This window comes from Acomys minous, assembly GCF_964271855.1.
Source record: "Acomys minous genome assembly, chromosome: 7".
In the NCBI taxonomy this organism is placed as follows: Eukaryota; Metazoa; Chordata; class Mammalia; order Rodentia; family Muridae; genus Acomys; species Acomys minous.
Window position 1 is genome coordinate 75,842,756 of NC_140488.1, and position 12,431 is coordinate 75,855,186.

The window sequence follows — 12,431 nt, forward strand, 5'->3', positions numbered from 1 at the left end:
TCCTATAGGAGTTACTACTAGTTATATTTCCTTTTATATTTTCTTTCATCACATCAATGTGACTACTCAAAGTTGACATAGTAGGGTTTCTTAAGAATAGACTAATTGAATCAAGTAACTACCATGTTGATAAGTTAAATACTGCCAAAAATTGTTTAAGATGTGCTGATAGTCTAAACCTGGAAAAACATCTGAAGGGGTTTATAACATGCATGTGTGTGTGTGTGTGTGCACACGTGTGTGTGTGCATGCGCCTATGTTTATATATATATGTATTCATGCTAGACTCAACATTAGTATGTTAATGTCAGAATCAACAAATCCATGCTAAATTCAACCTTAGTACATTATTTTGTCAGTTCCAAGTTACAAAGTAGCTCTATAATTTAATTTTCCCCTATTTATTTAGGGCAGATTTGGAATCAGGCACTTGAGTTATTAGGTCACCAATTTACTTTCTACAGCTCTGACAAGAGATCATGTAAATGCAAACTGAAAATCAGATAAAATTTAAAATATAATGAATGTAGAAAAGAGGTTAGACAGGAATGTAGAAAGAGCACCGATAGACAGAAGGATAATATACATGTATGAAAATGTTATAATGTAACCCACTATTATGTATAAGTAATATATGCTACTACAAAAAGAAAAACTTTAGAAGGAAACCTATGATGGCATATTACTACCAAGACCAAGAAACCACTGTAGGATGGTTGTCAAATGTATAAAGAATGGAAACTGAGCAATGCCCAATGCACTTAGGAATTTAGTCCAAGATTACTTACAATACTCTTTGGTGGTTGTCACTTTGTTTTGTTTTGGATTTTCTGGAATTTATTTTTATAACATTTTTATTATTTATGAATTTTACATCATCAATCCCAGTCACACTCACTTCCAAGTCCTCTCAGGTCTGTAACCCCTGAGGATCTCCTGAAGAAGAAGAAGAAGAAGAAGAAGAAGAAGAAGAAGGAGGAGGAGGAGGAGGAGGAGGAGGAGGAGGAGGAGGAGGAGGAAGAGGAGGAGGATGAGGAGGAGGAGGAGGGAGGAGGGAGGAAAATCAAGCAAGTCCAATTTGTGTTGCCCATATATTCACTGTAGCATGGTCAAACTCCCAGTGGCCAGATCCTTAAAGAAAACCCCTACCATAGGATAGCAATTGTGGAGAGCTATACTTCAGCAACCTTATCTCAATTCTTTTTTTCCCCTTAGTGTTCTTTACTTTTAAAAAATTAATTTGTTTACTTTTAATTGACTCACTTTATATCCTGATTGTAGCCCCTTCTTCATCTCCTCCCCATCTCATCTTCCTTCCCTCTTCCCCCTCCTACCTCTGCTAGTCCTCAGAAAAGGTTTGCCCTCCTCCTCTACCATCTGACTCCTGCCTATCAAGTCTCATCTGGACTGCCTGCTTCCTCTTCCTCTGTGTGCTGCCATGGTGTCCCTGACAGGGGAAAATGATCAAATAGTGGGCAAAAGGGTCCAAGTCAGAGGAATCCCCTAGACCCATATTATGGGGCTCACATGGAGACTGTGCTGTCTATCAACTGTATCTGATCAGAGGGTCTAGCTCCTCATCATGCATAGTCCTTGGTTGGTGCATCAGTCTCTGCTGGTCCCCCCTGGGCCCAGATCTGTTGGTCTCCTTGTGGAGCTCCTGTCCCCTTCAGGTCCTTCTATCTCCCAACTCTTCCATAAGTCACCCTACACTCTGCACCAAAGTTTAACTATGAGTCTCAGGATCTGCTTCGGTCTCATGCTGGGTGGAGACTTTCAGTGGACCTCCATGGTAGGCTCTCTTCATGATCCCTCTCTTCAAGCACATTCAGTGTCTATTCCATTTACCCTTCTGAATGAGAATTAAGCATCACTAGAGTCTTTGAGAGGACATCTATGTTGGGCTAATATCCACTTATAAGTGAATATATACTATGCATGTCTTTCTGGGTCTGGGTTACCTCACTCAGGAGGATCTTTTCTGGTTCCATCCATTTGCCTGAAAACTTCAAGATTTCCTTGCTTTTAATAGCTGAGGAGTATTCCATTGTGTAAATGTACCACAGTTTCTTTATCTATTCTTTGGGTGAGTGAGATCTAGATGGATTCCAGGTTCTGGCTATTATGAATAAAACTGCCATGAACATAGTTGAGCAAATGTTCTTGTTGTATGCTGCAGCATCTTTCAGTTATATGCCCAAGAGTGGTAAAGCTGGGTCTTGAGGTAGCACTATTCCCCATTTTTTGAGAAAGTGTCAGATTGATTTCCAAAGTCACTGTACAAGTTTGCACTCCCAATAGCAATGGAGGAATTCCTTGATAGAAGTCTTGGGGTTACTTATGTACACTATCATATTACCAGCGAATAGTAATATTTTGACTTCTTCCTTTCCAATTTGTATCTCCTTCATCTCCTTTCGTTATCTTATTGCTCTAGCTAGGACTTCAAGCACTATATTGAAGAGCTATGGAAAGAGTGGACAGCATTGTCTTGTCCCTGATTTCAGTGGAATAGATTTAAGTTTCTCTCCATTTAGTTTGATGTTGCCTATAGGCTTGCTGTATATTACCTTTACTATGTTTAGGTATGAGCCTTGTATCCACGATCTCTCCAATGGATGTTATTTTTTGTCAAATGCTTTTTCAGCATCTAAGGAGATGATCACATGGGTTTTGCTCTTCCAGTTTGTTTATATGGTGGATTACACTGATGGATTTCCATATATTGAACCACCCCTGCATGCCTGGGAAGAAACCTACTTGGTCATGATGAATGATATTTTTATGTGTTCTTGGATTTGGTTTGAAAGTATTTTATTGAGTATTTTGCACTAATGTCCATAAGGGAAATTGTCTGAAATTCTATTTCTTTGTGGATTCTTTGTGCAGTTTAGGTATCAAGGTGACTGTGGCCTCATAGAATGAGTTTGGCAATGTTCCTTCTGTTTCTATTTTGTGGAATAGTTTGAAGAGAATTGATATTAGCTTTTCTTTGAAGGTCTGGTAGAATCTTTGTTTACTTGATCTTGCTTCAGTTTTGGTAACTGGTAGCTAATAAGAAAATTGTCCATTTCATTTAAATTTTCAAATTTTGTGGCATATAGGCTTTTGAAAAAAGACAAAGTGAGGCTTTGAATATCCTCAGTATCTGTTATTATGTATCCCTTTTCATTTCTGATTTTGTTGAATTGAATTCTCTCCCTTTTCCTTTTAGTTAGGTTGGCTAGGTTCTGTATATTTTGTAGATTTTTCTCAAAGAACTGGCTCTTGGTTTTATTGAGTCTTTGAATTGTTCTCATTGTTTCTAATTTATTGATTTCAGTCCCAAGTTTGATTATTTCCAGCTGTCTATTCTTCTTGGGTGTGTCCGCTTCTTTTTTTCCATTAAGTTGCTTGTATGAGATGTTTCCAATTTCTTTATGAAGTCACTTAGTGCTATGAACTTTCCTCTTAGCACCGCTTTCATTGTGTCCCATAGGCTTGGGTATGTTGTTCCTTCATTTTCATTTAACTTTAAGAAGTCTTTAATTCCTTTCTTTATATCATCCTTGACTCAGTTATTGTTGAGTAGAGAATTGTTCAGTTTCCAGGTGTGTGTAGGCTTTTTGTTATTTCTATTGTTGTTGAAGTTTAGTTTTCATCCATGGTGGTCTGTTAGGATACAAGGGACTGTTTCAATTTTCTTTTATCTGTTGAAGCTTGTTCTGTTACTGACTATATCATCAACTTTGGAGAAGGTCCTGTCAGGTGCTGAGAAGAAGAAATATTCTTTTGTGTTTGGGTCAAAAGTTCTGTAGATATCTGTTAGGTCCATTTGATTCATGACATTTCAATTATATGTCCATTCATGACAGTAAGGTGTTGAAGTCTCCCAGTATTAATATGTGGGGTTCAACATGTGAATTAAGCTTTTAGTAATGTTTCTTTTAGGATTGCAGGTGCCCTTGTATTTGGGGCATAGCTGTTCAGAACTGAGATATTATCTTCATGGAATTTCCTTTGGTAAGTGTGAAATGTTCTTCTCATCTCTTTTGATTAATTTTAGTTGAAAGTCTATTTTATTAGATATTACAATGGCTATTCCAACTTGCTTCTTGAGTCTGTTTGTTTGGAAAACCTTTTACAGGCCTTTACTCTCAGGTAATATCTATCTTTGTGGATGAGGTATGTTTTCTGTATGCAGCAGATCAATGGGTCCTGATTATGCATTCATTCTGTTAGTCTGTGTCTTCTTATTGGAGAGTTGAGTCCATTGATGTTGATAGATATTAATGTCCAGTTACTGTTAGAACCTTTTATTTTAGGATTGATTGTGGAACTGTGTTTGTGTGCTTGTCTACTTTTGGTAAAGTTATATATATCCTGTGTTTTTGGGTTAATATCTTTGGGTAGTAGTTTTCCTTCTAGTTTCTTCTATAGTGCTAGGTTTGGGCAAAGATATTGCTTAACTTTAGTTCTGTCTTGGAATATACTGGTTTTTTTCCATCTATGGTAACTGACAGTTATGCTGGGTATAACAGCCTGGTATATGTGGTCTCTTAGGGTCTACAAGATGTCTACCTAGGCCCTTCTGGCTTTTATGGTCTCTGCTGAGAAGTCAGGTGTGATTCTAATAGGTTTGAGATTATATATTACTTGGTCTTTTTCCTTTGCAGTTTTTAATATTTTTCTTTGTTCTGTATATTTAGTGTTTTGATTATTATGTGGCAGGAGGCTTTTCTTTTCTGGTTTTACTTATTTAGTGTTCTGTAGGCCTCTTGTATACTTATAGACATCTCTTAAGATGGCAGAAATTTTCTTCCATGACTTTGTTAGAAATATTTTCTGAGCCTTGAAGCCAGGAGTCGTCTCTTTCTTCTATTCCTATTATTCTTAAGTTTTGCCTTTTCATGGTGTCCTTGACTTCTTCGATGTTTTGTGTCAGGAATTTTTTTTTTTTTTAGATTTAACATTTTCTTTGATGGATGCATCAATTTCTTCTACTGTATCTTCTACACCTCAGAGTTTTTCTTCCATCTCCTGTATTCTGTTGGGGATACTTACCTCTGCAGTTCCTTTTTCTTCCCTAAGTTCTCCATCTCCACGATTTCCTCAGTTTTTGCTTTCTTTATTGTTTCTATTTTCATCTTCAGATCTTGAACCGTGTTATTGATTTCCTTGACATGCTCATTTGTATTTTCCTCTATTTCCTTAAGTGGTTTTTTCAATTCCTTTATCTGTTTGTATTTTCCTGTAATCCTTTCAGTGATTTGTTCATTTCCTCTCTAAAGGCCTCAAATTGTTTATCTGTAACTTCTTGCATTTCTTTAAGGATTTTGTTTCCCCCATTATTTTTCATAAGCATGGACTTAATGTCATTTTCTTGAGTTTCAGTTATGTTAGGGGATCCAGGATTGCTTGCTGTAGAATAACTGGGTTCTGAAGATGCCATATTGCTCTGGTTTTTGTTAATTGTGTTTTGCACTGGCTTTTAGCAATCTGGTTATCTGTGATGTTGGAAGGTAGATCCTATTGCCCTCTGGAGATCTCAGGTGGGGGCTCGCCTCAGTTGGATGATCCTGGAAACCAAGTGGGCTCCTCAGGAGCCCTGGGAACCTCCTCTCATGAAGGGAAGACATGGAGTCAGACGCCCAGCTACTGGCTCTCTTGCTCCAAGGTTAATGAGGTTCCCCTGCCAAGACACTGTGCTCAGACACTGTGCTCACTGAGTCAGGGAGCCTGAGGTTGGAGCTGCTGGTCCAGGTATCAAAAGGTATCCACTCCACAGAAAGGTCTGAGGTTGGGGCCACAAACCGCTGTACCCAGAAACTGCCGCATGGCAGTGGGGGTGGGCACCTGAGATTGTAAGTGCATGTCTCAGTCCTGGGAGATTTTCCTGGGTTTAGTTGGGTGACCTGGAATTGGACTCGTGATTTTGCCACACTGGGGGCTCTTGTCTCACCTGGGAAATATAGACATTTGGGGTTTTGGGCTCTACCATTTGGCCTGTCAGCTGCTCTACTCTCATCACTGTCCTGCTGTTCAGTGCTGCCATCTTGGATCAATTCTTAAGAATTCTCTTCAGTGGCTTTCTGTCTAGGCTATTTCTTTTTGGGGAGGAGGTGGGAAAGTAAGGATTGTCACAGAAGCCTTCTCTGTCCCTCTTCCTCAATTGTGAGTCTACGGTCAAATACCATAGCAGAAGTAGCTTTCTTGCCCTTTTCAGTCAGTGGGAGCATATGATGGGGCTTACATATGGTTTCTGACAACAACACAGACCATGGGCATCCACATAGTCCCCAGCACAAGCAAGTACCACTGACCTCAGCATAGTCTCCTGTGGCAGTACCAACCTCAGACATCAGGCCCTCTGTTGCTGTGTAGCCCATGGAAACCATCACTGCCATCAGTGGCAACACAGGCCAAGGGCATTAACATGGCTTTAGGTGGCAGTTCAAGGCAACTCACGTCACAATGGCCCCAGTGGCAGCATAGACCTTAAGACATCTGAATGGCCTTCGGTGGTAACATGGGCCACGAACAGCAACATAGGCCCAGGCTGGAGTAGGAGCATGGACCCAGGCATTATCTTTGGCAACAGCACAGACCCGGAAGTCACCATGGCCTCAAGTGGCTGCCCAGGTCATTCACAACAACATGGCTCAAGGTGGGAGCACAGTCCACAGACATCAGTCGGTGGCCCAGACCAAGGACATCCATATGGCCGTTGACTAGGGACATCAACAAGGCTCCCAGATGCTGTAGGACCATAGACATCCACATGAACTTAGGGCTTCAACATGGCCTGGCACAGCCGACCATGAATACCAAAGTGGCCTCTAGGGGCAGCAGCGATCAAGAGGTCTTTCAGGGAAGTCCAATCCAGAAAATGGACCGCTCTTCATCTTGGAATCTGGTCATTGCTCAGAACCTGGGCAAATATGTGGCTGGGCAGCATATTCAGGAGCTGAGTTGGAGTGCAAGCTCCAGTTTGCTGTACACCACCCTGTTGGCTCTATTCAGCAAACAACATACTCCCCTGTCCACCATTCTCTCTCCGTTGCCCACTCACTGCTTCATTCCTCTATCTCTCCCACCTCTCCATCCACTATTTGTTAATCATAGTGGCATTGCTTTGCATATAGATTCAAGGTTACTGGTTTCTAAAACACCATAAATACTAGGCCATTGCTACGATTTGTCTCGGATATTCTGCTGTTTCCGAGAGTCAGGGAGATGCTGCAGCTAGGCAGGGCTTCAGGAATGGGGGATAAGTTCTGTGGAGCTCCTGGCAGCTGCCCAGAACTTTCCACACCCCAGCAGGGCAGGCAGAAATGGGCTGCAGCTTCAGTGACTCCATGCTGGGTGCCTAGGCAGGCCCCATTCAGCATGATGGGTTTCCTCTGTGAGCCCCAGGGGGCAGCACATCTCCTTGTCCTTGGTGCTTACAACTGCTCTGCTCATCAGGAATGCATTTTGTTCTTGCAGCCTAGTGGCTGAGACATAGTAGGGAAGGGTATAGATTTATCATTCTCTGAGCACAGCTCTGTTCCACCATTTTTCATTACAATTTTGTGAGTCCACATTTTAGAAGCATCTTCCCATAAGATTTGCCTTTTTAAAAAACGTTGTGCTGGAACCATTGTGAGCCTTGCAAACTTCTGCCAGGGTGTCTCTCCTTGACTCTCCAAGGGTCTCTGAGACTCCAGGGTGCTCTGTGATGGGTGCTAACAGCTGCCACCATCTTTCCTCTTGACAATGATTTTAACATTATGGTAACAGTGAATGTGGAGGAAATGAAGGCATCTGGTCTTTATCATTCATTTGGATTTTATTCCAAGGAATGTGATATTCTTCATTACTCAATATTGACTTCATAAATGTTTTTATTTGATCATTTTGCTGCTACCTTAGTTTTGCCAAAAAATAAGAACCAGATTATATTTACCATTTTAGCCCACCAAACATCTCTCTGTCATTAAAACTGTACCATGACTTCTAACTCCCCAGAAAAGCATTCCTATTTAGTTGAATGACAATTATTTCACAACTTTTTTTATAATTTTGATTCACCTCCATTAGTAGTTTTTCATTTTTAAAGATGTCATTTCTGGCATATGATGATGTAAATTCTTTATTATATATTATTTATTTATCTACAGATCATATTTTATACCTGTAAAAGGCAGTGTTTTTAAAATGTGAACAATGCACAGAAATGAATGTTTTCCTATGGTCTTAGTACATTCTCTACAAGAAGCAACTCTGTAGTATAGTTTACCAACTTCAATCTCTAAGTCCTTAGCTGTGTTAATAGAATTTTCTTTGCAATTTTTTTTAAATTTTAAAACATTTAAACTAGCATACACAGTATTAAGTTTCACTATGGCATTTTAGAGCAAATTTTGCTTTTGTTGATACTCTTTCTCCCATTTTTTTCTCAACACTCTGACCCCACCCTACCACTTACTCTTCCAACTGCCATCCAGTACTTCTACCTTCATGTTTCATGTCTCGTACACTGTTCTCACAACACCTATTTAGATTTCTCAAGGTTTTCTTTCTAGTTTCATAACTTGTACCTACACTCTACCCACTCATATATATAACTTTATAAACAAGGGTGCACATATGAAATAGAACATGCAATTTTTGTCTTTCTGAATCTGAGTTACTTCACTTAATATAATGCCTCCCTGTTCCATCCATTTGTTTTCATCAGTTAACTCACAACACAGAAGCCGAATGCTAGATTCTGTCTGTCCCCTAGCCTAGACTTATAACTTCTTTCAATATATTCAAAACAAAAGTAAACAAAACTTTCTCCCTGGGACATCGCAACTAACAAATCTTTCAGAAATAAGCCTCTTCCATAATGAAGCAGGTCCAGCTTAAAACAAGCACTACTGTATAATCACACAAAGCATTGCTAATGTGCCTTGTAGTTGAAGTCAGTTGCTAAGCTACTCATTTGTGTGACCACGCACGACAAAAATAACTTCTAGGCAAGGCTCTGTAACCCCTCCTCTTCCCTTAAGTTCAAGTTTCCTTAGTAGCTGTTATACGTTTTCTAGAACATTGAATGCTATTTTTCCTGAACACAATTAATAGCAATCAAAACTCTTCAGGTTTTGTCTGATTCAGTTTTCTATTTCTTTTTTCACTCACTCCATCTTGATCACAATGACATTTTCATGTAAAATCCTTGAAAGGTTCTGATACCAGCTTTCTATATCTCTGACCATTGCAATGTGTATTTGGCTCCCTTGGCAAAAAATGAACCAGAACTGAACTTAGCTATAGCCACTTCTGGGAACAAAGTTAGCACTGTAGATTTTTCCAAGATTTAGCACCTGCCTTATCCCCATATCTTTACCTGCCAAACTCCTTTCTAATGTCATTTTTAACTAAATAATTCACCCCACACTCCACTATAATGTTGCAAGCTATATAATTCAAATGTTCTGGAATAGCACATATACTGGTACCTTTTTGATGTTTTTACTCTTTTCCAAAGCTTTGGATGATATACTATGACAACAGAATGTGTTTTGTTTTTAAATAATAGGATTTCTGCCTAACAGATATAAATATATAGGATAGTGTCCATACACATATATTTTAAGTGACTACAGACTACTTAGGAATGTCATTCAAAGGAAAACAATGAAGAAAAGAGAATCCTTCTCACTCTCAGACTTCACTAAAACACTCAAAACACAATTGACTTCACTTTAATGAGAATCCCTCTATAGCAGCAGCTGGCAAATTTTTAATTTGAAAGTCAAGTTAGAAAGTCAACAAAAGTTTCATTAGTAAGTACTGGGGGCTTTGTGAGTTATATAAGAATATAGTCTTTGTTATAACCAGTAAAGTCTGGTTGTACTGCAAAATTAGCCACAGACAACATGTAAAAGGATGCATATGGTAGTATTTCAAATACATCTTTTTTAACAGACAGATAATAATGTGTGATGGTAAATCTGAGAGAAAATGAGAACTTTCACCAATTTCTGCTGACTGTATAACAATAGGTTAAACACAGAGCTGTCATATAATCTAGCAATTCTACCCCTAAGTGCACATATAAGAGAAATGATTACATATGTCCACACAAAAATCTGCACACGAATGTTCACAAATATTATTTCTGTATGTACATATTTATGTGTGAACATATTTATGTAGTCATACAAGCGGAGGTTAGAGTCTGATAATGAGTGTTGTTTCTCAGGAAATATTTACTTGTTTCATGAGAAAAGACACTGGCCTGGGGTTGCTGCTTCAGCTGAACTGATAGGCTGGATAGTGAGCCCCCAGGAAGTGTCCCATCTTTGCCTCCCCAGTGCTAGGGCTATAAGCATGCACCATAGCACCTGGCTCTTTTACTTGGGTTCTAGGGATCCAAATATAGGTCCTCCCACTGAGTCATATTCTCACACCCCAGGTGTATTATTATAATGGCAAAAATATAATAACAACCAAAAGTGGGCTAAAATTAAATATAATAGTAGTTGGACCACTCAGAGAATACAATTTAAAAAAATCATGCAACTTAAATGGGTGAGTTGTGTGGTATGTGTATTCTACCTCAGCAAGATTACTTCTATAACAGTCTTCAGCTTGGTATGGTGGGAAACCCCTGTAATCCCAGAACACAGGAGGCAGACAGGTGGAGCTCTATGAACCCAAAGCTAGTTGTTGTTGTTGATGATGATAATGTGACTGACAAAACCCTAAGAGAAACATTCTATGTTTTATCAGCTCTTGGTAGTTGGGTTGCACTCTAGCCATATAGCTTTTTTTGCAACTTTAGGCATATTCTTTAATAGGCCTCAAGGTACCAGAGGCAGCAAAACATCAGATATGAAGGGAATTGAAGGTACTCAGGTATCAAATAGACTAGAGGTCAGTAAACTGTGGTCAATCTTAACTGTCTATTTTTGTTTTGAGGTGAAGTTCATAAAACATGGAATTAACTACTTTAAATTGTCCAATTCAGTGTCGTTTAGTACATTTGAAATATTGCATATCCTTCATCTATATTTAACTCCAAAAGATTTTCATCATTTCTCAAGGAAATTTCATGCTTATTAATTATCCATTCCTCATCCCATCTCAGTCCATAGAAATTATGAATCTGCTGTCTCCATTGGTTTACATATTGTGGCTCTTTAGTACAAATGGAATCATACATTTTGCATATGAGTTCTGCCATCTGGCATAGTACTGAGGTTTACCCATGTCATAATATATAACATCTCTTTATTCTTTTTTGTCACCTCACAATATTTGTCAGTGATAAACTTTTAGATAGTTTTCAGCTTTAAATATTGTGAATAATACTGCTATGGATATTTTTGTACAATAATTTATGTGAATATCCATTTTCAGCTTTTAGGGAGTATGTACCTGTGGTGGTGTGAATGAAAATGGCCCCTTTAGACTCATGCCATTTGAATGTTTGGGAACAAGTTGGTGAAACTATTTTGGGAAGGATTAGGAGCTGTGGCATTGTTGGAGAAGTGTCATAAGCAGTTGGATTTGTGGTTTTAAAAGCCCAAGAGCCAAGCCCAGTTGTTTTTCCCGCCTACAAATTGCAGGTAAAACGTAAGTTCTCAGCTGCTGCTTCGGCAACATGCCTAACTGCCCATTTCCATGCTTTCCACTGTGATGATCATGGACTAGCCCTCTGAAACTATAAGCAAGCAATTAAATGCTTTCTTTGTAAGTTACCTTGGCTATAGTGTCTCTTCACAGTAATAGAAAATTAACTAGGAAAGTAGCTAAGAATAGAACTTTTAGATTATATGGTTAATTATTTCTTAATAAAACCACCACAGTTAAAGTTTTAGATTCCAAAGACAACAATATATGAAGTTCCAATTTCTATTAAATTCTTCTCAACATTTGCTATTTTCAATTTTTCTTAAATTATATGTATCCTTTGTGAAATATGAAGTGACATTCACTTTCATTTCCCTAATAAATAATAATGCTGGACTTCTTTATATATGTCTACTGAACATCTGTATATATTTTTGAGAAAATAATGCTGCCTGGTTTTGTAGCTCAGTTTTAATACGACACACTCATCCTTATTTCTGTATTGCCTATGGCAGACTACTATCAGTAGAGTTGAATGTTTGTGATAGAAATCTATGTAGGCAAAGACCAAATTATTTCTCCCCTGGCCCTTTGCAAAAAAATCCTTGCTAATACAGAAATAGAGATTTAGGCTTTAAATTGCAGTAAACATCTTTACTGTAGCATTCTGAAGGTTCATGATTCTATATTGGTTTGCTCCTGCCATTTCTAAAACAAAAACAAAATGACAAAACTGAGGTAGCAAGATTCAAGCTCAAATCAGAGCTCATCTTAACTGCAATTCAAAAGTAAAAAGACAGCCAAAAATTCTTATGAAATGTATGAACTGCTGAGTATTTTACTTA

At 38.5% G+C, this 12,431-nt stretch overlaps 1 protein-coding gene across 4 annotated transcripts in view; it reads right to left on the reverse strand.

Moving 5' to 3' along the window:
• EDA (ectodysplasin A) overlaps positions 1-12,431 on the reverse strand; it is a 376,876-nt gene that overhangs the window by 211,802 nt on the left and 152,643 nt on the right. The gene's annotated exons all lie outside the window — the stretch shown is intronic.